Source organism: Mirounga angustirostris, unplaced genomic scaffold (genome assembly GCF_029215605.1).
Source record: "Mirounga angustirostris isolate CCGP_5_RB_7025 unplaced genomic scaffold, mMirAng1.0.hap1 SCAF_1, whole genome shotgun sequence".
In the NCBI taxonomy this organism is placed as follows: Eukaryota; Metazoa; Chordata; class Mammalia; order Carnivora; family Phocidae; genus Mirounga; species Mirounga angustirostris.
The window spans coordinates 45,550,986-45,578,907 of NW_026991709.1; the positions used below are offsets into that span (position 1 = coordinate 45,550,986).

Sequence of the window (27,922 nt, forward strand, 5' to 3'; positions counted from 1 at the left end):
GGCTTAGAAGCATTCAGAATTAAAGTGTCTTATTTCTCTGTACTTATCAAGAATAGTTTGAAAAGTGCTGGCCTTCCCTTCTTATTCTGTGACTTCTGACATGACATGAACATCAAGTTTAAATTAGCTTCCAACATTTTATTCTTTGTGCTTTCAATGTAGTAGAATATCCCAAGAGTTGCTTTAAGTTTTTTTTATTTAAGTGATTTCTACACCCAATGTGGGGCTTGAACTCCTGACTTCGAGATCAAGAGTCCTCTGACGGAGTCAGCCAGGCTCCCAGCCCTGCCAAGAGCTCCTTTAATGTGAAGTTGTTGTTGTTTTATCAGCATCACTTCTGGCTTGTCATAACCACTTTTATATTAATAAGTTTGCCTTCACCAAGTTCCTGTGATGCTTAATTTTCTGTCTCAACTTGGTTGGGTCGTGGTGCCCACATATTTGGTCAAACCTTGAACTACGGCATCAGCTTTCCCCTGGGTCTCCAGACTGTGGGCTCACTCTGCAGATTTTGGAGACGTCAGCCTCCATAATCATGTGAGCCAATTCCTTAAAACAAATCTCTCTTTATACACACACACACACACACACACACACTATTGGCTCTGTTTCTCTGGAGAACTCTGACTATTACAGTTCCTGTGGCTGAATATCTGTCTCAAAATGAGGCAGTAACAAAATTTCCACGGTCAGCTCTTTCGTCTATAATTTCAAGTATATTCAATTAGAATTTCATTTCCCGTGTTACCATGTTTTGTTTCTTTACTACACTTTCATCTTTGTTGGCCAATTACCCTTTCCCTTATCCATTTTTGTAAAATGTCATGTGGGCTGATCACTGAGACAAGGAAGTATCATAGCTCCACACTTCGCTTCTGTGCATAAACTGAATAACATGCAGGCAGTGACGAATCACCAACAGACTTAGAGAGAAATAGTGTGATTGGTCAGTGAAACTTACGTGCACCTGTTATTTATGTTGTTACTTGTGGGCTGAAGAGCTAGCCCGAGGTTTGTACTTTGTGCAATTACCCACAGTTATATAATGTGGTAACTGAAAATTGAACTGTGTTGTTGGGGGAACTGGTGATATTTAACGAAGCCATGGTAACTAACTGTAATTTGTGCATCCTGAAATCATGCAGTGCAAGGACTGCCTGTATTTACTTTGAAACCAGTTGTCTAGATCTATAATTTAGAAGTTTCTAACATGAAGAACCATAAGGCAAAGCAAACAAGGTTCTCAGCTCACAGCATCTCTGTAAAAATTCTATCATTTTATTAACTGGAATTCTTGGAATACCTGAGACTTATTTTCTTGACTATTTTCTGTAAGTAACTGGCTGCCTAGAGAATGACATAAGAAACATCCAAATAGAGGCAGTGGTTTGTGGTAGAGACAACTGCTAAGATTCCATGTTCCCTTTCTTCCTTTAATAATGGTACTACAGGTTTTGTGGGCCAGGTAGCTGCCTCACTAAGGACCATATTCTCATCCTCTCTTAGAGCTTATGACCAAATTCTGGTCAGTGGGTTGTGGGTAAAGCTGTTGTCTGCCACTTCGGGTCTTGTCCTTTAAAGGAGTCGATGTGCTCTTCCCTGGCTTCTTCCCCCCTGGCTGGGATACAGATGCAAGAGCAGGATGTGGAGCCAACATTTTGAACCCAGAAGTGGAATGGTGTGTTGAGTGTGCGCGTCAGAGCTTCGCTATATGGACTACTATCTCTGGATAGTTATCTCAGAGAGAATAAAAGTCAATCTTGTGTCAGCCATTACATTTTGGGTCTTTTTGTTGCAGAAACTTAACTCTAACCTAAAAAATACATGGATGGCTTCCTGTTGGGGAATAAGCAATAGCCTAACATAGTAAACAGGGGATTTTTACACATCATACTAAATAGTGAATGGATTCTCCTCCCTTCCAACTTATTTTAAAGAGGACAAGAGAAGAGTAGAAGGGCCTGAGTTTAATCCTCTTCTGACATAATAAACTGAGTGGGACCTACTGAGGACAATTAATGATGCAGTGAAGCCACAAATAGGATGAGTAAAATCTGCCCCTTGAACAGAGTGAATGTGGTGTTTCCCAATTTCCACCTACTGTGCACTAAGGATATGAGCCTTCATTCCTAACAGACTTGTTGGATTGGAGCCTTCCAATATTTAAATTGAATTCTCAGGATCTGTTGAGGTCTGATGAGAGAGACAGTTATCTGGCAATACTTATAGAATCCTTTTGTGACAAAAATCAATTTAAGGTAGTATTCATAAGTTAAGACATTGACATGGAAATAATTTATCCTAATACAGCCCTTAAAATTTGTACATCTTGAAATTTGGCTATTTTGTACAAAATGATAAAAGATCTGATTCAACACCAACAAATGTGTAATGCTCAGGTATATACACCAGAGGGCACTCATCCACTATTTTCTGTTTGAACAAATCTACAGTAATGGTTTTCAAACCAGTGCATAGAAGAATCACCTTGGGATCTTGTTTAAAATGTATACCTTTGGGCTGTGGAGGGGCCCATGAATCTTTTTTAATGAGAGACTATATGGGAGCATGGTAAAGAGGATGGCTTGTGGAGCCTGACTGTCAGGATTTGAACCCTACCTTTGCAGCTTGTGAAAGTGAACAATTATTTAACCTCTGTGCTGTTTCTCATCCATCAGATGAAGTTAGAAATAGCACTTACCTAAAATAAAAAAATAATAAAAAAAAATGGAAGAAAGAAAGAAAGAGAAAGGAAGGAAGGAATAGCACTTACCTTTTAGGGTTGTTATAATGAATGATTAAATGAGTTAAATTAGAACATACAACCTAGTGCCTGGCAATAAATATTCACTCTATTATTACAAGCATTAGTGGGTTTTTTTTTTTACTTTTTTTTTATTATGTTCAGTTAGCCAACATATAGTACATCATTAGTTTTTGATGTAGTGTTCAGCAATTTAATAGTTTTGTATAACACCCAGTGCTCATCACAACACGTGCCCTCCTTGATACCCATCACCTGGTTACCCCATCCCCCTACCCCTCTCCCCTCTGAAACCCTCAGTTTGTTTCCCAGAGTCCATAGTGTCTCATGGTTCGTCTCCCTCTCTGATTTCTTCCCCTTCAGTTTTCTCTCCCTTCCCTTATGGTCCTCCTTGCTATTCCTTATGTTCCACATGTGAGTGAAACCATATGATAATTGTCTTTCTCTGCTTGACTTATTACACTTAACATAATCCCCTCCAGTTCCATCCATGCCGATGCAAATGGTGGGTACCCACCCTTTCTCATCTGTTGAAGGACATTTTGGCTCCTTCCACAGTTTGGCTATTGTAGACATCGCTGCTATGAACATTGGGGTGCATGTGCCCCTTTTTTCACTACGTCTGTATCTTTGGGGTAAATACCTAGTAGTGCAATTGCTGGGTCTTAAGGTAGCTCTATTTTTAACTTTTACAAGCATTATTTTTTTTTTTAAGATTTTATTTATTTGACAGAGAAAGAGACAGTGAGAGAGGGAACACAAGCAGGGGGAGTGTGAGAGGGAGAAGCAGGTTCCCCGCCGAGCAGGGAGCCCGATGCGGGGCTCAATCCCAGGACCCTGGGATCATGACCTAAGCTGAAGGCAGACACTTAATGACTGAGCCATCCAGGCGCCCCTACAAGCATTATTTTTATTTTTATTTTTATTTTTATTTATTTTTTTTTAAAGATTTTATTTATTTATTTGAGAGAGAGAGTGAGAGAGAGAAAGAGCACAAGAGGGGGGAGCGGGAGAGGGAGACGCAGACTCCCTGCCAAGCAGGGAGCCCAATGCGGGACTCCATCCCGGGACTCCAGGATCATGACCTGAGCCGAAGGCAGTGGCTTAACCAACTGAGCCACCCAGGCACCCTACAAGCATTATTTTTAATAAAGACATTCATTGATTTTGTTGTGGGAAGATTTGAGGAACACATGACCACTCTTAAAAGAAAAATACATATTCTCTTGATACTCTGCAGCCAGGCAAAGACTTCAGGTCCTGACCCTCTGCTGAGCAGTAATGGAATGGCAAGAACCAAAGGTGCAAGATGAATGGAGCAAAATAAGGCTGGTCTTTGCATGTTCTCTAAAGAACTTGTACTCTATTCAGAAGTCAGTGGAAATCCTTTGAAGGCACTGAGGCTGAAGGTGGCAGGATTAGATTTACATTTGAGATAGATCTGCTCTGCAAGCAGAGTGGGGGATGGAATGTGAGGGGTGAGGCTGGAAGCAGATGGGTAGAGGAGCTCAGGCAGTTAGTTGTAAGGTTGTAACGCGGCTCCTTTTCATCCTAAGGAAGAGTCTCCAGAAAGCATTAGGATTATTCACATTAGTGACTCTAATAATAACAATTTGAACCTTATAAATCCTTTCTTCTTAGGAGCTCTAAATAGAGTCAAGTTTGTAATAAAACAGTCTCTCTCCACTCCACCCTATGATTTACATACACCATACAGTGTATACAGTACCCAGTGGGCATGCTCCCTAGGTTTTAAGCCAGCAGATCCTGCAAATAGGATTCATGTGAGCTAAGCAGTCACCAAGGAAAAACTGGACTGCTCTCCATGGCACCAGAAGCTGAGAAGGGAGATAGTTCTGCATCTGACTTGGTGATCCTGTAGGTGGTGGGGTAGATTTCCAGGAACCATGGCAACTCTGAAGTGACTGACAGTAGAGAAATAAACTTCTGCTCTATCACCACCCAGCCAGAATGGGAGGGGCTGCCAGGGGAGCAGGAGAGGGGAGGGAGGATGGGAGAGCTGAGGTCACAGTCTCCCCCTTTGACTCTGCCTGGAATTCACCAACACTGTTCAGCTACTGTCAAATTAACAGGGTCAACAGTGCCAGGTAAAATAGCTACCGGAGTCTTTTCTTTAATACCTGAGGAGTGGCTGGATGATTTCATGAGAAAGGAATTTATCCCTGGGGATGGCTCTGCAATATCAGTTCCTGCTTGTGCACTCAGCCAAGCTTTTTTTCTAGTCTCTAAGTCTCTCAGAAACATATCTGATTCTAAGTCTCTGAAAACATGCAAAATGTAAATAGATAAAACAGCTCTTCCCTCTGTTAGAGTTGTTAAGATTGAAGAATCATAAGGTATTACCCTAGACTGCTTGAGGTAGAACCTAATCCAATGGTTTTCAAATTTGTTTTAGTATCAGATCCCTTGAAATGAAATCCTATGAAAAAGTTCAATTAATATGTGGACAGAAAGCAGAGCTGCTTCTATTGAAAGAGGTTTCTGCTTGGCAATGCCTCCCACATCCTATCATGTGACTTAATTCTTTGAACCCCTAGGACCTAGAGAAGCAGAGGTAATGATTAAACCAATTCTTCCATTTTACAGAGGACAAAAATGAGTCCCAGAAAGGTACTAATTATCTGAGTGGAGTGCAAAGGCAATGGGGGGATGCACCGAAAGAAAACTGAGGGTACTATACAAATTCATGGTAGAGAATGAAGTTGGGTTAATGGTTTCTTTGGAGTTAGATCAGTGAGTCAAGAAGAAGGACAAATTAGGGGCGTCTGGGTGGCTCAGTTGGTTAAGCCACTGCCTTCGGCTCAGGTCATGATCCTGGAGTCCCGGGATCGAGTCCCGCATCGGGCTCCCTGCTCAGCAGGGAGCCTGCTTCGCCCTCTGACCCTCCCCCCTCTCATGCTCTCTCTCTCTATCTCATTCTGTCTCTCAAAATAAATAAATAAAATCTTAAAAAAAAAAAAAAAAGAAAGACAAATTGGAATGTGTGAGGGGTGAGAGGAAGGATTAACTTAGATCCAGAGAAGGATTTCCAAGAAGGAGGGATACAAACTTTGGAACTTTGATGTCTCCTGCCTGGAATTTGTTTAATGTAGCAAAGCTGCTTCTCTGTCTAGAGAGAATCAAAGCAAGCTTTGAATGATAGGCCTGCATTGAAGTGGAGACCTTCAGCCCTCCCAAACATTGGTCATCATCATCATCCTTGGCATTATCATACATCCATTAAAGGTCATTACCAGTTAAACACAGAGGCGCATTTCCCGCCGGACACTGTGAAGGTCAGTAGTTTAGACAGAAAACAATATGGCAATTTCCTGATAATTCACGGGAGAAACATTACCCAGTTCCAACCTGTAGAGGCTACTTTTAGGCAACAGGCTTGAGCAATGGAAACCAGAGCAAGGCAAATGGGCCCACAGTGACTACTGAGTGGAATACAAACAGGGCTCACTAAGCGACCCACCTCAAAATAGTCATAGACCCTCACCGACTAACTACAACCAGGCACGGTTCTTAAGATTACAAAAAAGGGGGAAATTCCATACATCCCCATACTCCTTCACTCTGCACTATAACTGTGACCTCTCCCCACTGCCTTGTGGCAGACAGTCTCCCCTTTGCTGTCCTGCCCGCCACTTCCTTGCAGTGGTATATTCAATAAGCTTCTATCATTTTTGTTTGGCCTTGATGAATTCTTCCGCCGCCCCGGCCGCCGGCCCCCAGCCCCCACCCAATGGGATGCCCCGCATTTGGTAGCTCCCACCCAACTGGAGCACTCCACACAATCTTTCTTACCTTCTTTTCTATGTTCAAAATCAAACTCAAAATTTACCTGGTCCAGGGAATGTGTACCCACCTGATTCAGTTCATTATTGGGCTTAGCAACTTCTATTCTTAATTTACCTCACTGAACCTCTGTTCTTCACCTGTAAAGTACAGATAATAAGAAAGATTTCTCAGTGTTTTTATACGAATAAAAGGAAATAAGATATGTTAGCTATTTAGCACAGTGCCTGATAGTAATTATTTGAAAATGTTTTAGTTTCTTCTTTGGCATGGATCTCTGATAGACCAAATTAATAAAAATTTGAAAGAGGTTAAATTTTTTCTTTAGTATCTTTCCATCTTTTCTTTTAGAATCCACTCTAATTCTGGGTTCTCTCATTTTTTATTTCTTCTCATCTCCTCTGCCTTTCTTTTTATTCTGGAATAACTATGATAAACTTTCATTAATGTGGAAGTTAACTGATTTGTTAAGAATCAAAATGGAGAATGAATCAGACCCCAATATCCAGTACAGTAGTTTGCCTCTAGTTACAAAATTTTTAGAATTCTTTCCCTTGGACATTCACAGCAGAGATGTTTGTTTCTCATGACTGTTTCACCTCTAGATGGTTAAAAAACATCTTTTATCTGTAGATAGTAAATTCAATAGCATTGACCAAGGGTAAGTGTCTCTGCAGATCAGCATTTGGTCAATCCAGACCAGCTGAAATTAACCCATGTTATTCAAGTGGAAATGCTAGAACTGGAAAGTGCAATATCTGAAATGAAAAAATGCAATGAATGGGCTTAACAACTGATTGAAGATTTAAAAAAAAATTATTAACTTGAAGACAAATCAATAGAAATTAGCTATTGATAATTTAAATTCAATAGAAACTAAACAATGGAGGAAAAAAATGACTGAAATAAGGTTGAACAGAACTTCAGTGAGACTCAGTTTGTGAGACAATATCAAGAAGTTATATATCTTTGTAGTCAGAGGGAGAGAAGCGGGGAGGGAGAAGGGAAGAAATGGGCAGAAAAAATATTTGAGGAAATAATGGCCCAAATTTCCCAAATTTGGTCAAAAACGTCAGTTCACAAATATAAGAGGTTAACAAATATTAAGTAGGATAAATACAAAGCAAACCACACCTTGGAATATTATAGTCAAACTAATGAGCACCAAATAAAGAGAAAATCTCCAAAGACAAAGGGCATATTTCATACAAAAAGAAAAATATATGAAAAATGACTGACTTCTAATGGAGACCATAAGACAATAAAATTACATACTAAAGTTCCAAAAGAAAAAAATCTATCAACCCAGAAGTCTATATCCAATGAAAATCTTCCTCAAAAATGAGAGTAAAATAAAAACATTTTCAGGTAAGTAAAAGCTGGAAGAATTAATCACTATTAGACTATCAAAGACTATTTTTATTTCATAATATAAAAAAGAAACTAACTGCTTAAAGCAAAAATAACATTGAACTATGGGTTTTTAACATATGTATGTATAAAACATATGACAATGATAGCACAAAGGATGAGGGAATAAGTACATGGGATTCTGCTGTTGTAATGTTCTTAATTTTACATGAAGCACCACAATATTAACTCCAAGTAGATTGAGATGATTTAAGGATGAATAATGTAATCACTAGAATACCAGTTAAAAAAACAAAGAGGTACAGGCAACAATAGAGTAGAGAAATTAAGATAGAATACTAAACATTTTTTATTAATTCAAGAGAAGGGAACAAAGGGGGAACAGAGAAACAAAAAGATGAGAAAAATAGAAAACGAACTGCAAGATGGATGTACCTGTTCATCTTGAGGAGAAATGCTCCTTTTTGTGAACACCCTAATCATTCTCACAGAATTTTTTCACATTATACCTTGCATCATAGTTACTTGTTTATAATTTTCTCCCTCTTACTAGACAACAAGCTCTTTGAGGATGAGAACCATGGCCAAATGGAAGAAGAGATGAGAACCACGAGACCTTTAAGTTCACTGAAGATTCAGTTTAAGTGTCTTCCATGTGATTAGCTTGCTTCCGTGTGAATTAAAAAAAAATGAGTAGCAAAGGGTAGGTTTGAGCAATCTTTACACATACTTATCATATTTCAAATAAACTTTTTGCCCCACTGGCCAATTGGCGTAATCATTTCTACATGGTGCCAATTGATCAAGAGGTCACAAAAACTACCTCTAAACCAGAGGGTAAAGAAGTTTCTTGTTGATTAAGGCCAACTCCAACTAACTGGTGGTGTGGCCATATCACACTCAGCAGGGAGGAACGTCACAATTGCCTTAAAAGCTCATCAATTCTTATTCTTCCCATTGTCAGCCATGGGTACAGGTGGGCGAAGTAAGAGCATACCCGGTATACAGCATGATCCTGCTTTAGGGTGTCATAATATTCATGTTTACTGTGACTACAAGCCTGGATTTTCCAAAAGGATCTCATAAATACACTCTAAATTATCAGATAATGTGTTCAAATTTGAGGTTCAGAGTATATGATCGTCATATTTATGACAATATTATTCACATGAATTAACATGGAGTTTCCTAAAACACTCTCTAAAAGCTCATCAATTCTTATTCTTCCCATTGTCACTCGGCAAACGATGACATAAACTTGCTAATTTTGGTCCAAGAGCAAATGAACTCACTTCATTCTTACTATGGTTCTTACAAAGGCTCCCAGAACAGTAGTTTGCAAATAAACAAATAAATAAATAAACATAAATGTTTTTATATGTAAGCCTTGATGATCTAGGTACAGGTATACTGAATGCACTTTCAGCTTTTATTAGTGGACATTCTTTTTTAGTCCCTTAATTTTCACATCATATATGAAAAGACAAAAGACGTGAATTAGCCATTAACTACATACAATTTTTTGAAATGAATTGATTTTCCCTAAAGCTTACTAAAAGCAAAATCTAACCCTAAAGTCATAACCAAATGTTTTACAGTATGAGAAAATCAGAATACCCAGGAAATGAGCATTTATTCAAATACTCTTTTACTCAGTGTCTAGTCTCATTACATATTTTTAAATTCTACCACAGAAGCAATCAATAGCTCTATCAGTGTTCATCAGCAGACTTCTGGTCAGAATAGCATCAAGGAGTCATTTGGCTAACATTTCATAAGAAAAATTTACAGCAAATATCTCTCTTTGAAATCTAATTTCCTCTTGGGAGTCTATTCATGGGCATTTTCAAATGATACTTAAAATCTTATAAACAAATGATTCAATGTTAAAATATGAAATCATCCAAATCACCTTCCCTCCAAAAGTATAAAATGGATAGATAAAAATATGAAAAACAACTCATTTTCACCAACAGAAGAGAGATTATTGAATGCAGTGTGGATTTTACTTTTTTCTTTCTTTCTTGTTTAAAGATTTATTTATTCTAGAGAGAGAAAGCAGGGAGGGGCAGAAAGAGAGGGAGAAAGAGAATCCTCAAGCAGACTCCCCACTGAGCATCGAGCTCCATCCCAGGACCCTGAGGTCATGACCTGGGCTGAAACCAAGAGTCAGATGCTCAACTGACTGAGCCACCCGGGTGCCCCGCTTTTTTTTTCTTTTAACACCAACACCACAACTCTCACACGTTTTGAACTCTTTTTGCAGTGGAAGTCAATAGCACAGATTATAACTTGTGTTTTTTATATATAACCAACGTATTGAGATCTAATTCACATACTACACAATTCACTTATTTAAAGGTAAGTTTTTAGTATATTCACAGAGTTGTGCAATCATTGTAATAATCAATTTTAGAATGTTTTCATTATCCTAAAAAGAAACTCTGTACCCATTACAGTAACTCCTCATACTCCTCAACCCCCTCAGACCTAGACAACAACTAATCTGATTTCTGTTTCTAAAGATTTTCCTATTCTGGGGGCACCTGGGTGGCTCAGTTGTTAAGCGTCTGCCTTCGGCTCAGTTCATGATCTCAGGGTCCTGGGATCGAGCCCCGCATCGGGCTCCCTGCTCAGTGGGAAACCTGCTTCTCCCTCTCCCACTCCCCCTGCTTGTGTTCCCTCTCTCACTGTGTCTCTCCCTGTCAAATAAATAAAAAATCTTTAAAAGAAAAAAAAGATTTTCCTATTCTGACCATTTCATATAAATGGAATCATAAAATATGTGGTCCTTTGTGACTGGCTTTTTTCACTCAGCATATTTTCCAGATCACCCATGTTGTAGTATGTCTAGTACTTCATTGTTTTTTATTGGTGAATAATATTCCCTCATGTAGCTATACCACGTTTTATCTATTCATCCATCATTGATGACTACTTGTGTTGTTTCCACTGTTGGGCCATTATAAATAATGCTACTTTGAACATTCATGTATAAGTTTTTTTATGGACATAAATTTTTATTTCTCTTAGATATATGTCTAGGAGTAGAATTGCTGGCCTATGTGGTAACCCTATATTTAAACTTTTGAGGAACTGCCAGCCTGTTTTGCAAAGCCCACCAACAGTGTATAAGCATTTCAATTTCTTCACATCTTTGTGGACACTTTTTTATTATACATATCCTAATGGGGTGATGTAATACCTCATTGTATTGAACTCTTTTTTTCCTGTTTCTTACATACCTAATAGCATGAAATTAGTTTTAGACTTCTCTTATTTCCAATAAGACCTCACCTAGGTGACACATACTGTATGTGACCAATGAATTCTTCTTTAAAATTAGATTAACATTGATTAAATGTTCATTAAAACATCTAAGGATCTAACACACTTGCTAGGAACTGATTTAAAAACTAGTAGCCTACAATAGGGACCACAGTAAGTTGAAAGACAGCTGCAGTAGGATATGTATCTTAAAATCCACAATGAATTTTCAACTTCTGGCAATGGCAGACAGAATAATTTTGACCAGTAGCCCCCAGAAAATCTCGACAAACTTTTTTCCAAAAAAATCTACTTGTAGGTATTGGAGAGCTAACAAGTCAGTGAAGATCATTAGGGTCAAGAGTGAGGAAAGAAAGGAAAAGAATAAGGGTGGAATAATACAGATGAGCCTACCAATTTGGTCACTTTTGTCCTAAGGGTATATACCAACTATGGAAGAGATGAATAAAAAGTTGAGCAGAGTTTTTTAATACCCTCATCTGGATGGAGGACAAAAACTGGATAATAAGGCTTAATCAAGGAATGGGGGTGGGGGTTGGGGGGGCCCTAGTAAATATCCCAAGGACTAAGCTGTAAGAGTATAGAGATTAAGATTTAGCTTAGTCATAAAATAGCTTAATCCTTGATACTATATCAAAGTGAACTTGCATTGCTAGTAGTTCTAGACCCTCCTCAGATAAGTGTAAATCCACTTTAGAATTCAAAAGAATTAACAACAAAAAAAAAAATCTAGGTATATCAAGGTAAACTGATGAAAATGAAAGAGAAAATCTTAAAAAAGAACAAGAATTATTGAGATTATCTTCAAAAGAGCAATAATTCAACTGGAAGCTGACTTAGTAAATAAATAATGGCATCCAAAACACACTGGAATGATTTACAGAGTTCTGAAAAATAAATATTGCCAATCTAAAATTCTTCATCCAACAAAATACCCTTCAAGTATGAAGGAGCATGCATCAGTTTCAATTACCACATAACAATTTACCACAAATTTAATGGCTTAAAACAACACCATTTATTATATCCCAGTTTCTATAGGTTAGAAATCTGGGTGTAGCTTAACTAAAAGAACATTAAATGGAACAATAATAATAATGAAATCAATCCAAAAGAAGGCAGGAAAGAGAGAAAAGAAACGGGTATGACATATAAAAACTGGACACTAATATAGTATATTTAAACTCAAATATATTGGTACTCACATTAAATATAAATTCCCCAAAGAAAAAAATAATTTTCAGACCAGGTTTTTTTTTTAATTTTAAGTAAGCTCCACAATGAACGTGGAACCTGAACTCATGACCCTGAGGTCAAGAGTCACATGCTCTACCAACTAAGCCAACGAGCTGCCCCTCAGACTGGATTTTAAAAATAAAACTCAACAACTGTAGGCTTCCAATAGTAGGTAGATCTTAATTATAGAAAAGTTAGAAGATGGGGGCACCTGGGTGGTGCAGTCGGTTAAGTGTCTTCTTTCAGCTCAGGTCATGATCTCAGGGTCCTGGGATTGAGCTCTGAGTTGGGCTCTCTGCTCACTGGGGAGTCTGCTTCTCCCTCTCCCTCTCCCGCTCCCTCTCCCTCTCCCTCTGTGCTTTATTTCTCTCAAATAAATAAATAAAATCTTAAAAAAAAAAGTTAAAAGATGGACAAAATAATAACATACAAACACTTTTGTAGCTAAATTGATATTAGACAAAACGATTTTAAGGCAAAAAGCGTTACTAGAGTTAAAAAGGGATACTTCATAATGATGAAACCGTCAATATGCCACGAAGAGATAGCAGTATGCGCTTTTAAAACCTTCCCACAAAATATTCCAGGCCCAATAGACTTCAGCAGTGAATATTACCAAATAGTTAGGAAGAAGTAACACTGATATCACACAAATTCATTTATATAATATTTCAGAAAGTGGAAATATTTCCTAACTCAGTCTGTGAGGCAGCATAACGTTGATACCAAACCCCTGCAAGGATGTCACAAAAAAAGGAAGATTTCAAGACAACGACACTCATCAACACAGAGTCAAAAATTCTGGGCAGAACATTAACAAAGTCCAAAAATACATAGAAAGGATAATCTATCCGTGGGGCGCCTGCGTGGCTCAGTGGTTTAAGCATCTGCCTTCGGCTCAGGTCGTGATCCCGGGGTCCTGGGATGGAGCCCTCCCTCAGGCTCCCTGCTCAGCGGGGAGTCTGCTTTTCCCCTCTCTCTGCCCCTCCCCCCGCCACTTGTGCTCTCTCTCTCTCAAATAGGTAAATAAAATCTTAAAAAAAAAAAAAAGAAAGAAAGGATAATCCATCCTGAACAAATTCTATTTAGCTGAGAATGTAAGGTTCCTTTAAATTCAAAGATTAAGCAACATAATTCACCATAATAACAGAATAAAAGGGAAAAATCATAAGATCATCTAAACAGGTGATGATAAAAGCATTTGATAAACTTTAACATTTATTCCTGATAAAAAAAAAACCAACCTCTTTGGTACGGCTACACTGAGAAACAGTTTGGCACTTTCCTATAAAACTAGGCATAAAGGCCCCAGATGATCCAGCAATTGCACTCATGGACATTTATCCCAGAGAAATGAAAACGTACATTCACACAAAAATCTATACATATATGTTCATAGCAGCTTTATTCATGATAATCAAAAACTGAAACAATCCAGAGGTCCTTCAATGTGTGAATGTTAAACAAAATGTGATGTATCTGTACTATGGAATACTACTCAGCAACAAAAAAGAAGGAACTACAGTATTTATATATGAAACAACTTGGATGAATCTCCAAGGAATTTGGGGAAAAAATCTACAAATTATCTCAAAATAAAAAATATAATTAAACAATAACTCCTAACAAACTGGTAATAGATAAATTTCCAAATCTAATCAAAAGCTGTTCTAAAAAAACATACAACAAACATCATACTTCTTGGAGAAATATTGAAACTTTTCTTTAATATAAAGAACAAAATAAATACCTGCTCTCCTCACTTTTATTCACCACTGTATTAGAGGTTCTAGCTTTGGAATAAAGCAAAACACAAAATAAAAGTTGTAAGGACAGGAAAAGAAAACTGTCATTATTTACAGATCATACGGTTGTATGTGTAAATTCCAAAAGAATCTACAGATAAATTTTAATATTAATAAGTGTATTAGCAAAGATACTGGAATAGTCAATATACAAAAACTGTATATATAGTATACAAAAATAAATTGTATACATTAGCAAAAAAACAGAAAAAATTTAAAGTATATTGTTTACAATAAAATAAGATTAAATGCTTAAGAATAAATCTAACAAAAGTTGTACAAGTCCTCTGCATAGAAAACTACAAGCATTATTAAGAAAAATTAAGATCAAATAAATAACAAAAATGCCATTAATGGGTTTTTCAAAATCAGTATTATGAAGACATCAAGTTCCTGAATTGATCTATGGAACAAGTGCCATACCAATCAAAATCCCAGGAAATTTTTGTTATTATTGCTGTCGAAATTGACAAGGTGATTATATAATTTATATTGAGATATAAAGAAGTAAGGAGAGCCAAGTCACTGTTAAAGAACACCATGGGAAACTTTGCCCTACTGAGAATTATTTAGAGGAATTATTAAATTATTTTTAAAATATGAAAAAGCTATATAGGTTAAAGGAGTGCAGTACTTGCACAAAAATGGACAAAAAGCCCACTGGCACAAAATAAAAAATGCAGAAATAGGTAATGCTTGGATGGACACGCAATTATGACAAAAGCAGAGCTGTAGAACAGTGGGTACAAGATGGTCTTTTCCATAAATAGTGCTGGGTCCATACATTAGTCCTATATAGCTGTCATAACAGATAACCCACAGACTTATCTTAAAACAACACAACTTTATTATCTTACTGTTCTTTATGTCAGAAATCCAACACAAGCCGCAATGAGATAAATCAAAGTATTGGTAGGGCTGTGTTATTCTCTGGAGGCTCTAAGAAAATCCATTCCCTTGCCATGCTCAGGTTCTAGAAGCTTCTGGTGTTCCCAACTCATTGTTCCACATTGACTCATGGCCCCCTTGCTTCATTTTCAAAGTCAGTGATGTTGCATTTCTCTGATAATTCTTCCCTAGTCACATCTCTCTCTGACCACAGCCTGGAAAGGTTCTCCTGTTTGAGGGACCCATTTGATTAAATGGGGCCCAATCAGAAAACCCAGGATAGTCTCCCCATCTCAAAGTCACATCTGCAAAGTCCTCTTTACTTTGGAAATCTCCGTGATTAGGACATGGACATCTTTGCAAGGCCATCATTCTGCCTACCACAGTCAACTAGGCATACCTATGTAAAAAAGAAGAAACTTCCTTTACCTCTTACCATACACAAAACCAATTCCAGATGAACTGTAACTCCAAAAATAAAAGTTTGGAGGAAAATATAGAAGAACATCTTCATGATATTAGGGTGGTGAAGAATTTCATAATTAGGACACAAAAAACATTTAACATAAGATTGAGAAATTGGTCTACATTAAAATTAAGAACTTCTTTTCATTAAAAGGTCTTATTAAAAAAGTGAAATGCAAGTGACTGAGCGGGAGAAGATATGCGGAACACACACCACCAATGAAGGGCTGTGTCAGTTTGGGTTTCCCAAAAGCGGAGCCCTGAGAAGAGGACCCAGGTACAAGAGCATGTGTTACACTTTACAAAAATACAAGTCAACAGCATTCCCCCCGCCCTGAAAAAAAGGTCTTAAATATAATAATTAACATTTATGAAATGCTTTCTACGTGCTAAACTCTGGACTAAGCATTTTGTGTATATTAGTTCAGTTAAGGTTTATAACATGCCCAAGAAGTAGGTTCCTTTATAGTTCCCATTGAGGAGGAAGCTGAGTTACAGAGTAATGTCCTAAAGCTACTAAATATTGTTCCTGGAGGTGGAGATTTTGTCTTTTTTGTTTACTGCTACGTTCCCAGTACCTAGAAAAGTGCCTCTTAACTGAATCAGGTGGCAAAGACAGGATTCAAACCCATGCTGCCTCTGGCAAAGACTGCATTCTTAACCATGGCACAAGACATCTCATAATGCTTCTCGTCAATTTCAAATCTTCTACTCCACGTAGGTTATGAGAATAAAGACAATAAATGTACAGGAAAATGAAAATTAATTTAAAAATTTCATCCATTAATCTAGATGCCTTAGAGAAAAGACAGATGGGAGAAACCACAGCCCTGAAGATTGTTTTAAAATACTTCTCTTCCCCACTGGGTTTAAGATTGTATTCCTGTCATTGCCTCACCAATGAACCTCACAGATTATAAAAACTCACCTTCCATAACCCTCATCCCAACATACCAGCCTAATCCCTCATGACACTCTCTCAGCTGAAAGACGTGTTGGCGCTGGCTGTTGGGTCAGCAGTGGTGTGACAGCCAGGGCCACAGAAAGCTGAAATCATGTTCCGAAAAGCAAACACATGTTCCTCTAAGGAACAGACAGCCGGGGTTTTCACACTAAATGCCAAGCATTTTTTCCCCACATCAGTCTGGGAGCTCTAACAGTTCAGAGATGCTGATCAAGAAATGTATTGTCCAGACTACAGATACCCTACTTTAGAAGCTTTTATTGCTGGTGGTGTTGGCGATAGTGTGTGTGTGTGTGTGTGTGTGTGTGTGTGTGTAAGTTCATGCAGTGGTGCACTCTCTCTTTAAGAAAAGTGATTACAGGGCGCCTGGGTGGCTCAGTTGGTTAAGCGACTGCTTTCTGCTCAGGTCATGATCCTGGAGTCCCTGGATCGAGTCCCGCATCGGGCTCCCTGCTCCGCAGGGAGCCTGCTTCTCCCTCTGACCGTACCCCCTCTCATGTGCTCTCTCTCTCTCATTCTCTCTGTCTCAAATAAATAAATAAAATCTTAAAAAAATAAAAAATAAAAAAAAAAAGAAAAGTGATTACATAATAAGACCCTAAAGTCTCTTCTGAGAGATCACAATTTCCCTTTCATTAGAAGATGGCCAGGTTGATTTTTGGTGGGCAAGGGGAATTATTCCAAAGTATTATTCATATTTTCTCACTGAAACATGCATTTAAATTAAGGACCACAAATCAACATTTGTCAGTCAAAGCTATAGAAGTGGCTATTACCATGATTGTATTTACAAGTTTTGGCGCTTGTGATTATGTCTTCAGAGAAAATAAGCAATCTAAATATTATGTATTTCTATTACTTAGGCATTTTATTTTCTATGAAGTATATTTATATATATATATCTCCATTATCATATCAAATCACAATGCCTGCATATTGCTATTCCTTGAGCCTATTGAAAATAGATGATTTATATTTTCCTTATAATAAGTTTGCATACAATTACTTATTCAGTCAAAAAAACTTATTTATTTTGAAAACTATAATTTCACATACCTTTACTAGAATTATATGTAATAAAGTTCCAGCCTGGAGGGAACGATTTAGAAAAAAAAATAGCATATCTGGAGGACTAAAGAACAAATTGCAAATATATGGTACACAGGATTATTTATCAAATATTATATTTTGTTTACTATATTTTCATTTTCTCAATATAAGAGTCCATAAGTATAACTAAATGTGTTTGTTTGTTTCTCCTCTTGAAACTTGAAGGGCATTCGCGATCTCCCCCTGAAATGAAGAGAGTTTACATAAGGGGTCTCTGGTGTGGAAACTAAACCAGGAGAGAGCCAGATCATTTTTAGGAGATACAGTTAGTAAAAAGATGTCCACATCCCAAACCAAAGACCCTTGATGGTAATATGATAAAAGGGAGCTAAGGAGAGTAGGGAATCAAGGTTAATAATCAGCTAACTTTATGATTGGGAGATTATCTTGCATTAGCGGGATGGGCCTTATGTAATTACAAGGGTACTTAAATGTGGAGGATGGACAAAAATAAAATGTGTCAAAGTGATGTGATGTGGGATAGATTCAACAGAACATTATTTTCCCCAAAAAAATGTTGGGGGGAATGTGTTGATTCTTTTTCCATTAGTGTAAAATTTATTGAGTTTATTTGTACAAATACCCATGATTTATTTTTATATGTGCAACGCTATACTGGATTATGAATATGAAATGAAACAATTCAGAAAGTAAAGACATGCTTCCTAAAGAGTGAGCCCCACGTGCTCTAGGAGCATAGATAACGTGCTCCCTACAGAGGCATGATTATGGATGTGTTGGTGTTTGAAATATATGAATTACATGGTGACTAAACTCATGCCAAGTCTGTAGTAAGCATTTATATGAGATAGAGCTAATTGAGAATAATTAGGTAAAATTAAAATGATAATGGCAGTGTTAATCTTGATTTTTTTTGTGAGATACAGAATGTTTCCTCTTTTCCATTAAGATGGTCACTTCCCACTTATGTTACCATAAACAAAAAATGCCTTTTTTTCCAAGCTGGTATTGGACTCAGCCAACACTTTTCTACTTCTCTTCCACTTCTTCTGGATCTCAGGCATAAGGTCACTGACCTGACCACCTGCTAGTTGGCCCTCATCCATAGAGTGATGCTCTTCACAATACTGTTCTTAGTGTCTTCACCAAGAACTTTTGAGTCACTGAATTGTCAAAATGACTTCAAATGTAAGGTGTTTTTCAACATGAACAACATGTTAAGGGGCCTCTCCATCTGCAACACCTGCTTTTGTGCATACTCCAGGCCATGGTCATTAGCCCCAGCATCTCCTGGCTGGACAAGTTTAAACAGAAATCCACCAGTTACATCTTCCATTCCTTCTCCTTATGGGTCCCCAGTTTGTCTTTCAGTAGTAGCCTCATGTGCTACACCATGGCTTCTAATGTGACCAAGACCAATCTGCTAAATACCAATAAATACTTCTCACTTTTCTCCATAAACTACATCATCTGGAGTCTGTTTTTCATACTGTCACACTTTAGAGATGCCTCCTCTGCAGGAATCATGCTTCTTGCAAGTGCATACATGGTGGTGATTCTCTTGTCCAGGTATCACAGGCAGCCCTAGCACCTTCACAATACCAGCCTCTTCTTACGAACCGCCTCAGAGAAAAGGGCCACCCAGACCATCCTGCTGCAGGTGCATTTCTTCGTGGTCATGTGCTGGGTGGATTTCATCACCTCATCTTCTTCAACCCTATTATGGGCATATGACCCAGTCATCCTGGGTGTCCAGACTTTTGTGGACAATTTCTTTTTAAAACTTTTTTTAAAGATTTTATTTATTTGAGAGTGAGATGGACAGAGCATGAGTGGGGGGAGGGCAGAAGGCAAGGGAGAGGGAGAAGCAGACTCCCCGCTCAGCAGGGATCCTGACTCAGGGTTTGATCCCAGGACCCCAGGATCAAAACCCAACCCAAAGGCAGACGCTTAACTGACTGAGCCACCCAGGTACCCCTAAATTTCTATGCTACTGTCAGTCCTTTGGCATTAATCAGAGGTAATATAAGGACAATAAAGATGATGAAAAATATGCAATGGAAGTATCATATATTTTTAATAAATTATTAAAGAAAATAATTCTCTTAAATACAGATTTGTTTATCATCACTTAAATTATTCACACAGCAAAGAACTTGATCTTTGATTTAATTAAATTGTATGGAATTAAGGGTCTCCGGATGGCACAGTCAGTTAAGCATCTGACTCTTGGTTTAGGCTCAGGTCATGATCTCAGGGTCATGAGATCAACCTCGCCTGGGGCTCCCTGCCCAGCTCAGAATGTGCTTAAGACTCTCTCCCCCTCTGTCCTTCCTCTCACTTGCATGCTCTCTCTCTCTCAATTAAATAAATCTTTTGAAAAGCCTATGGAATTATGCTCTTATTATAGCTAAATACTTTTTTTAAATTAATTTATTTATTTATAAGAGAGAGCACATGGGGGTGGGGAATGCAGAGAAAGAGAGAGGGAGAGAGAAAGCCAAGGTGGGGACAACACAGAGCTCTATTGCACAACCCTGAGATCATAACCTGAGCCAAAACCAAGAGTCAGATGTTTAACTGACTGTGCCACCCAGGTGCCCCTATACCTAAATATTTTTGAAAACAATGCTACTGAGAACTTGCTAGATTCTTTAGATAATTCCATCATGATTTGGAAGTCCTATACATTTATATGTTTCTTATCTTTCATTTTGATTCTCAGAACTTTATGTATGAAAACTTTTCTAACTTTTTGAGGTGTACTTTTAAGAAGTTTTTGTTGGTAATGAAATGCCTTGGGTACCTTGCTGCAAATCAACTGACCATATATATATAGATTTATTTCTACACTCTCTATTCTTCTTTATTGATCTATATGTACACCTTTATGCCAACATCACACTCTTTTTGATTACTTGAGCTTTAAAGTAGGTCTTGAAATCAGGTTGCTTTCCTCTGCAGCATTGTTTTGACTATGCTAGGTTCTTTGCCTTTCTATGTAAATGTTTTGTTTATTATTTATTTGTTTATTACCTTTGACCCCTTCATCCATTTCTCCCACCTCACCATCTCCTACTTCTGGCAACCACCAATCTGTTCTCTTTATCTATGAGCTTGATTTTTAAGATTCCAGATATAAAAGAGATCATACAATATTTGTCTTTTGCTGACTTTTTTTCACTTAGCACAATGCCCTTGAGTGTCATTCATATCATCACAAATAACAAAATTTCCTTTTTTTTTATGACTGAACAATATTTCAATGTATGTATACACCACAATTTCTTTATTCATTCATCCACTGATGCTCTTATTTTGTTTCCATATATTGACTTATAAATAGTGCTGTAATGAACATAAAGGGTGCATGTATCTTTTCAAACTAGTGTTTTCATTTTCTTCAAGTAAATGCCCAGAAGTGGAATTGCTGAGAGCTCTATTTTTAAGTTTTTGAGGAACCTCTATGCTCTTCTTCATAGTGATTGCACCAATTTACATTCACATCAACAGTGCACAAGGGTTCCATTTTCTCCACATCCTTGCCAACATTTGTTAATTTCCTGTGTCTTTGATAATTGCCATTCTAACAGGTGTGAGGTAGTATCGCATTGTCATTTTGAGTTGCATTTCCCTGATGATTAGTGATGTTGAACATCTTTTCACGTACCTGTTACAATCTGTATGTCTTTAGAAAACTATTCAGATCATCTGCCAATTTTTTAATCAATTTTTCTTTTGCCATTAAATTGTATGTGTTCTTTATATATTTTGGATATGAACCCCTTATCAGCTATATGATTTGCAAATATTTTCTCCCATTTGGTAGGCTGCCTTTTTATTTTGCTGATGGTTTCCCTTGCTATGCAGAAGCTCTTTAGTTAATGTAGTACTATTTGTCTTTTTTTTGCTTTTGTTGCTGTTAATTTTGGTGTCAGATTTAAAAAATCATCACTGGGGCCTCTGAGTGACTCAGTTGGTTAAGTGTCCAACTCTTGATTTCAGCTCAGGTCATGATCTCAGGGTCGTAAGATTGAGCCCCTTATTGGGTGCTGGGCATGGAGGGTGCTTAAGATTCTCTCTCTTCCTCTCCTTCTGCCCCTCCCCTGCTTCTCCCTCTCTTTAAAAAAAAAAAAAAATCATCACCAAGACTAGTGTCAAGGAGCTTACTGCCTATTTTCTTCTAGGTTTCAGGTCTGATGTTCAAGTCTCTAATCCATTTTGAGTTAATTTTTGTATATGGTGTCAGATGGTGGTCCAGCCTTATTCTTTTTCACATGGCTGTCTGGTTTTCCCCACACTATTTATTGAACTGTCTTTTCCCATTGTATATTCTTGGCTCCTTTGTTGTAAATTAATTGACCATATATTTATTTCTGGGCTCTGGGTTTATAAGTCTTTTCTTATTCTTACATTAATAAATCAGAAAAAGAAAGCATTTATTTTAATACAATGGGATGAATAGCACATTAGAAAAAGCCTGGATTTTGGGGGGTGCCTGAATGGCTCAGTTGTTAAGCCTCTACCTTCAGCTCAGGTCATGATCCCAGGGTCCTGGGATTGAGCCCCGCATTGGGCTCCCTCCTCAGTGGGAAGCCTGCTTCTCCCTCTCCCACTTCCCTGGCTTATGTTCCCTTTCTCCTGTCTCTCTCCTTGTCAAATAAATAAATAAAATATTTAAAAAAAAAAAAAGAAAAAGCCTGGATTTGGGGAGCCAGAGGTGATTTCAAACCCAGACTCTGCCCCTAATTAGCTGTGTGACTGTAGGCGGGTTACTTGATCTCTCTCAGACTTTGTTTTTCACTTTCATAAGAAGGAATAAAACATCTTCTTGATTGTTGTGAAGAATTTTTATCCATCAGTTTCATCAACATTTAAGCACTTATAAATCTTATTATAATATAATACAAATATTGAAATAAATAAAACATTAGACAAAAAGCTCCTCAAGTCCTTGATTATCTTTATTACCATGTAGCACTGACCAGCTAGCTACTTCTGGTAGGTGCTAAGTAGGTATGTGTTGGATGGGTGGACCCTGAGAACATGAGTCAGTACATAATAACAGCAGGACTGCTTCTCTTCTGTGATCTGGTTCCTAGAACTGCTTGGTTTTTTTTATTTTTATTTTTTTTTTATTTTTAAAGATTTTATTTATTTATTTGAGAGAGAGAGCACATGAGATGGGGGAGGGTCAGAGGGAGAAGCAGACTCCCTGCCGAGCAGGGAGCCCGATGCGGGACTCGATCCAGGGACTCCAAGATCATGACCTGAGCCGAAGGCAGTCGCTTAACCAACTGAGCCACCCAGGCGCCCTAGAACTGCTTGTTGAAGGGCTCACCTCCAGTATCCTTCGCTGTGGCAAAAAGAAGGTCTGGTTGGAACCAGTGAGACAAATGAAATCGCCAACACCAACTCCTATCAGTGTATCTGGAAGCTAATCAAGGATGGGCTGATCATTCAGAAGCCTGTTACTGTCCATTCCCACACTCAGTGTTGAAGAAACACCTTGCCCTGCTGTAAAGGCAGGTACAATGGGCACAAATATGCAAAGGGTACTGTCCAATGCCTGAGAAGGTAAGCTGGGTAAGAATTCAGAGCTGGTTCCTCAGAAGATGCGGTGAATTTAAGAAGACCGACCACTGCATGTATCATAGCCTATACATGAAGATAAAGGGGAATGCGTTTAAAAACAACCTGATTCTTATGGAACACATCCCTAAGCTGAAGGCTGACAGGGGCAGCAAGAAGGTGCTGGCTGACCTGGCTGAGACCCACAGGTCTAAGATCAAGGAAGCACATAAGTGCTGGGAGGGACAGCTGCAGGCCAAGAAAGAGAATAAGACTGACACCAAGAACTAAAGCTCCCCCTCTTTTGTCTGTACATAGTGGCCTCGGGACTTGTAGAGCCATCATTATTCAATAACATTAGGCTTTATCTGCCTGAAGGGGAAAAGTGAATTGCATTTGTTTTTCTGCCAACTCTGTGGTCATGGTGAGCATTCAACCAATTAAAAATCTAAGTCTTTTTTCGCATGAACTGCTGTTCAATAAGCTCTCCCTCTTCCTGTTTATGGATTATTGAATTACTGAACTGAAACACAGGATTTTTTATTCATCTTTAATTACATTTTATCATATTAACTTTAGCCAATTTAATTTTAGCTGTTCGGTTCTGTTGGCCATTAATCTGTCGGTATGCATGTTAATCATGCCTTCCAGACTTATGATGTGTAAATTTGATTAAAGTGTAAAACTCTATTCATTCAACACAACAGGCCCCTGCCCCAGAGGATCAGCAAGAACATCCAGCTAAGACCAAGTTTACCAATCATAGAGAACTGCAAAACTCCAGCTCTAAGGGAAAATAGTATATAGAATACATGTTTTTTTCTGCACAATTCTTTAGTCTTTCAATTTTAATTTTTTCCCTTTCCTTTTTCAACCAATTTCTTATTTTATCAACTCGTTTTTCAAATCATTTTTAATTTTCATTTTTACAGTTATATTCTATCTTTCATTGTATTTATTTTTGAATATATGTATATACATTTTTCTTTCTTTACAATTTTGGGATGCAGTTTCTTCTGACAAACCAACAAAAATACACTCAGGATATAGTGTTTTGCTCTGTTCTGTTCACCTGTCTATATTCCTTCTTTTTTTGTTGTTGTTTTTTCTTTTTTTTCTCTTTTAGTCTTCATTTTTACAGTTACATTCTATCTTTTCATTTTATTTAATTTTATTTTTGTACATTATGAATTTTTCTTTCTTTACAGTTTTGGGATCTAGTTTTCTAACAAACAGAAGAAAATACACACAGGATCCAGTGTATTGCTCTATTCCGTTCACCTGTTGGATTATATTCTTTTTTCTTTAATTTTTATTATTTTTTCTTTTAGTTTCAGGTCTCTTCTGATTTCCTTAGAGTATATTTCCCTGGGGTCATTGTTGCCATTTTAGTATTTTGTTCTCTTGTTCATCTATTCTCTGGACAGAATGACAAGGTGGAAACACTCACCTCAAAAAAGAGGACAAGAGGCAGTACTGACTGCCAGGGACCTGATCAGTATGGGTATAAGTAAGATGTCAGAACTAGAGCTCAGAATAACGATTATAAAGCTATTAGCTGGGCTTGAAAAAAGCATAGATGACACTAGAGAATCTCTTTCTGGACAAATAAAGGAAATAAAATCTAATCAAGTTGAAATAAAAAAGGCTACTAATGAGATACAATAAAAAATGGAGACTCTAACTGCTGGGATAAATGAGGCAGAAAAGAGAATTAGTGATATAGAAGATGAAATGATGGAGAATAAAGAAACTGAGAAAGAGATAAACAACTACTGTATCATGAGGGGAGAATTCAAGAGATAAATGATACCATAAAGTGAAACAATATTAGACTAATTGGGATCCCAGAAGAAGAGGAAAGAGAGAGAGAAAGAGAGGGGCAGAAGGTATATTGGAGCAAATTATAGTAGAGAACTTCCCCAATCTGGGGAAGGAAACAAGCATTCCAGTCCAGAAGGCACAGAGAACCCCCCTTAAAATCAATAAAAATGGTCAACACCAAGACATATAAGAGTGACACTTGCAAATCTCAGAGACAAAGAGAAAATCCTAAAAGTACCTTGGGACAGGAGGTCTGTAATCTACAAGGGTAGAAAGATTAGACTGGCAGCAGACATAACCACAGAGACTTGGCAAGAGAGAAAGGACTGGCATGATATAGTCAGGGTGCTAAATGAGAAAAATATGCAGCCAAGAATACTTTATCCAGCAAGGCTGTCATTCAAAACAGGAGAGATAAAAAGCTTCCAGGACAAACAAAAACTAAAAGAATTTGTGATTACTAAAGCAGCCCTACACGAAATATTAAAGGGATCCTTTAAGCAAAGAGAGAGCCCAAAAGTAACTTAGACCAGAAAGGAACAGAGACAATATACAGAAACAGAGACTTTACAGGTAATGCAATGGCACTAAATTAATCTCTTTTAATAGTTACTCTGAATGTAAATTGGTTAAATGCCACAATCAAAAAACACAGGGTATCAGATTGGATAAAAAAGCAAGACCCATTGATACACTGTCTGCAAGAGACTTATTTTAGACCCAAAGACACCTCCAGACTGAAAGTGAGGGGGTGGAATACCATTTATCATGCTAATGGACATCAAAAGAAAGCTGGGGTGGCAAACCTTATATCAGACAAATTAAATTTTAAACCAAACACTGTAATAAGAGATGAGGAAGGACACTATATCCTACTTAAAGGGTCTATCCAACAATAAGATCTAACAATTGTAAATATTTATGTCCCTAACATGGGAGCAGCAAATTATATAAGCCAATTAACAAATTTAAAGAAACTCATCAATAATAATTCAATAATAGTAGAGGACTTTAACACTCTCCTCACTGCAATGGACAAATCATCTAAGCAGAAGACCAACAAGGAAACAAGGGCTTTGAATGGCACACTGGACCAGATGGATTTCACAGATATATTCAGAGCCTTCCATCCTAAAGCAATGGACTACACATTCTTCTTGGGTGTGCATGGAACATTCTCCAGAATAGATCACATCCTGATCACAAATCAGGTCTCAACCAGTACCAAAAGATTGGGGTCATTCCCTGCATATTTTCAGACCACAATGCTTTGAAACTGCAAGTCAATCACAAGAGGAAATTTGGTAAGAATGCACATACATGGAGGCTAAAGAGCATCCTACTAAAGAATGAATGGGTCAACCAGGAAATTAAAGAAGAATTTAAAAAATTCAGGGAAGCAGATTAAAATGAACATACAACTGTCCAAAACCTTTGGGATGCTGCAAAGGCAGTCCTAAGAGGGAAGTATATAGCAATACAAGCCTTTGCCAAGAAACAAGAAAGGTCTCAAATATATAACCTAACCTTACACCTATAGGAGCTGAAGAAAAAACAGCAAAGAAAGTCTAAACTAAGCAGGAGAAGAAAATTAATAAAGATTAGAGCAGAAATCAATGAAATAGAAACCAAAAGAACAGTAGAACAGGTGAATGAAACTAGGAGCTGGTTCTCTGAAAGAATTAATAAGATTGACAAACCCCTGGCCAGACTTATCAAAGAAAAGAGAAAGGATCCAAATAAAATCATGAATGAAAGAGGAGAGATCACAACCAACACCACAGAAATACAAACAATTATAAGAACATATTATAAGCACCTATATGCTGACAAATTAGGCAATCTGGAAGAAATGGATGCATTCCCAAAGATGTATAAACTACCAAAACTGAAACAGGAAGAAATAGAAAACCCGAACAGACCCATAACCAGCAAGGAAATTGAAGTGGTAATCAAAAATCACCCAACAAACAAGAGTTCAGGGCTGGATGGCTTTCCAGGCGAATTCTACCAAACATTTAAAGAAGAATTAATACCTATTTTTCTGAAGCAGTTTCAAAAAATAAAAATGAAAGGAAAACTTCCAAACTCTTTCTATGAGGCCAGCATTACTTTGATCCCAAAACCAGACAAAGACCCCACCAAAAAGGATAATTACAGACCAGAATCCCTGATGAACATGGATGCCAAAATTCTCACCAAGATACTAGCCAATAGGATCCAACAATACATTAAAGGATTATTCACCATGACCCAGTGGGATTTACTCCTGGGTTTCAAGGGTGTTTAACATCTGCAGATAAATCAGTGTGATACACTACATAATAAAAGAAAGGACAAGAACCATCAGATCCTCTCAATAGATGCAGAAAAAGCATTTGACAAAGTACAGCATCCTTTCTTGATTAAAACTCTTCACAGTGTAGGGATAGGGGAACATACCTCAATATCACAAAAGCCATATATGAAAAGCCCACAGAGAATATCATTATCAATGTGGAAAAACTGAGAGCTTTCCCCTTAAGGTCAGGAACACGGCAGGGATGTCCACTATCACCACTGCTATTCAACATAGTACTAGAAGTCCTAGTCTCATCTATCAAACAACAAAAAGAAATAGAAGGCATCCAAATTGGCAAAGAAGAAATCAAACTCTCACTCTTCATAGATGACATGATACTCTATGTGGATAACCCAAAAGACTCCACCCCAAAATTGCTAGAACTCATACAGGAATTCAGCAAAGTGGCAGGATATAAAATCAATGCACAGAAATCAGTTTCATTTCATAACAATGAGACAGAAGAAAGAGTAATTGAGGAGTCGATCCCATGTACAACTGCATCAAAAATCATAAGATACCTAGGAATA

General features: G+C 37.6%; 1 protein-coding gene and 1 pseudogene across 2 annotated transcripts in view; one reads left to right on the forward strand and one right to left on the reverse strand.

The window, feature by feature from the left end:
* CPOX (coproporphyrinogen oxidase) overlaps nucleotides 1-27,922 on the reverse strand; it is a 78,083-nt gene that overhangs the window by 21,959 nt on the left and 28,202 nt on the right. The window contains exons 1-2 of one of the 2 annotated variants that reach the window (XM_045902714.3): nucleotides 8,375-8,529; nucleotides 6,639-6,708 (exon numbers count right to left, since the gene is read on the reverse strand). The gene's annotated coding sequence lies outside the window, so the exon portion shown is untranslated. Of the gene's footprint in view, nucleotides 1-6,638; nucleotides 6,709-8,374; nucleotides 8,530-27,922 lie in introns of those variants that run through there. The other variant, XM_064580595.1, reaches the window with a different exon arrangement.
* Nucleotides 12,995-23,518, forward strand: LOC123834743 (large ribosomal subunit protein eL19-like; annotated as a pseudogene).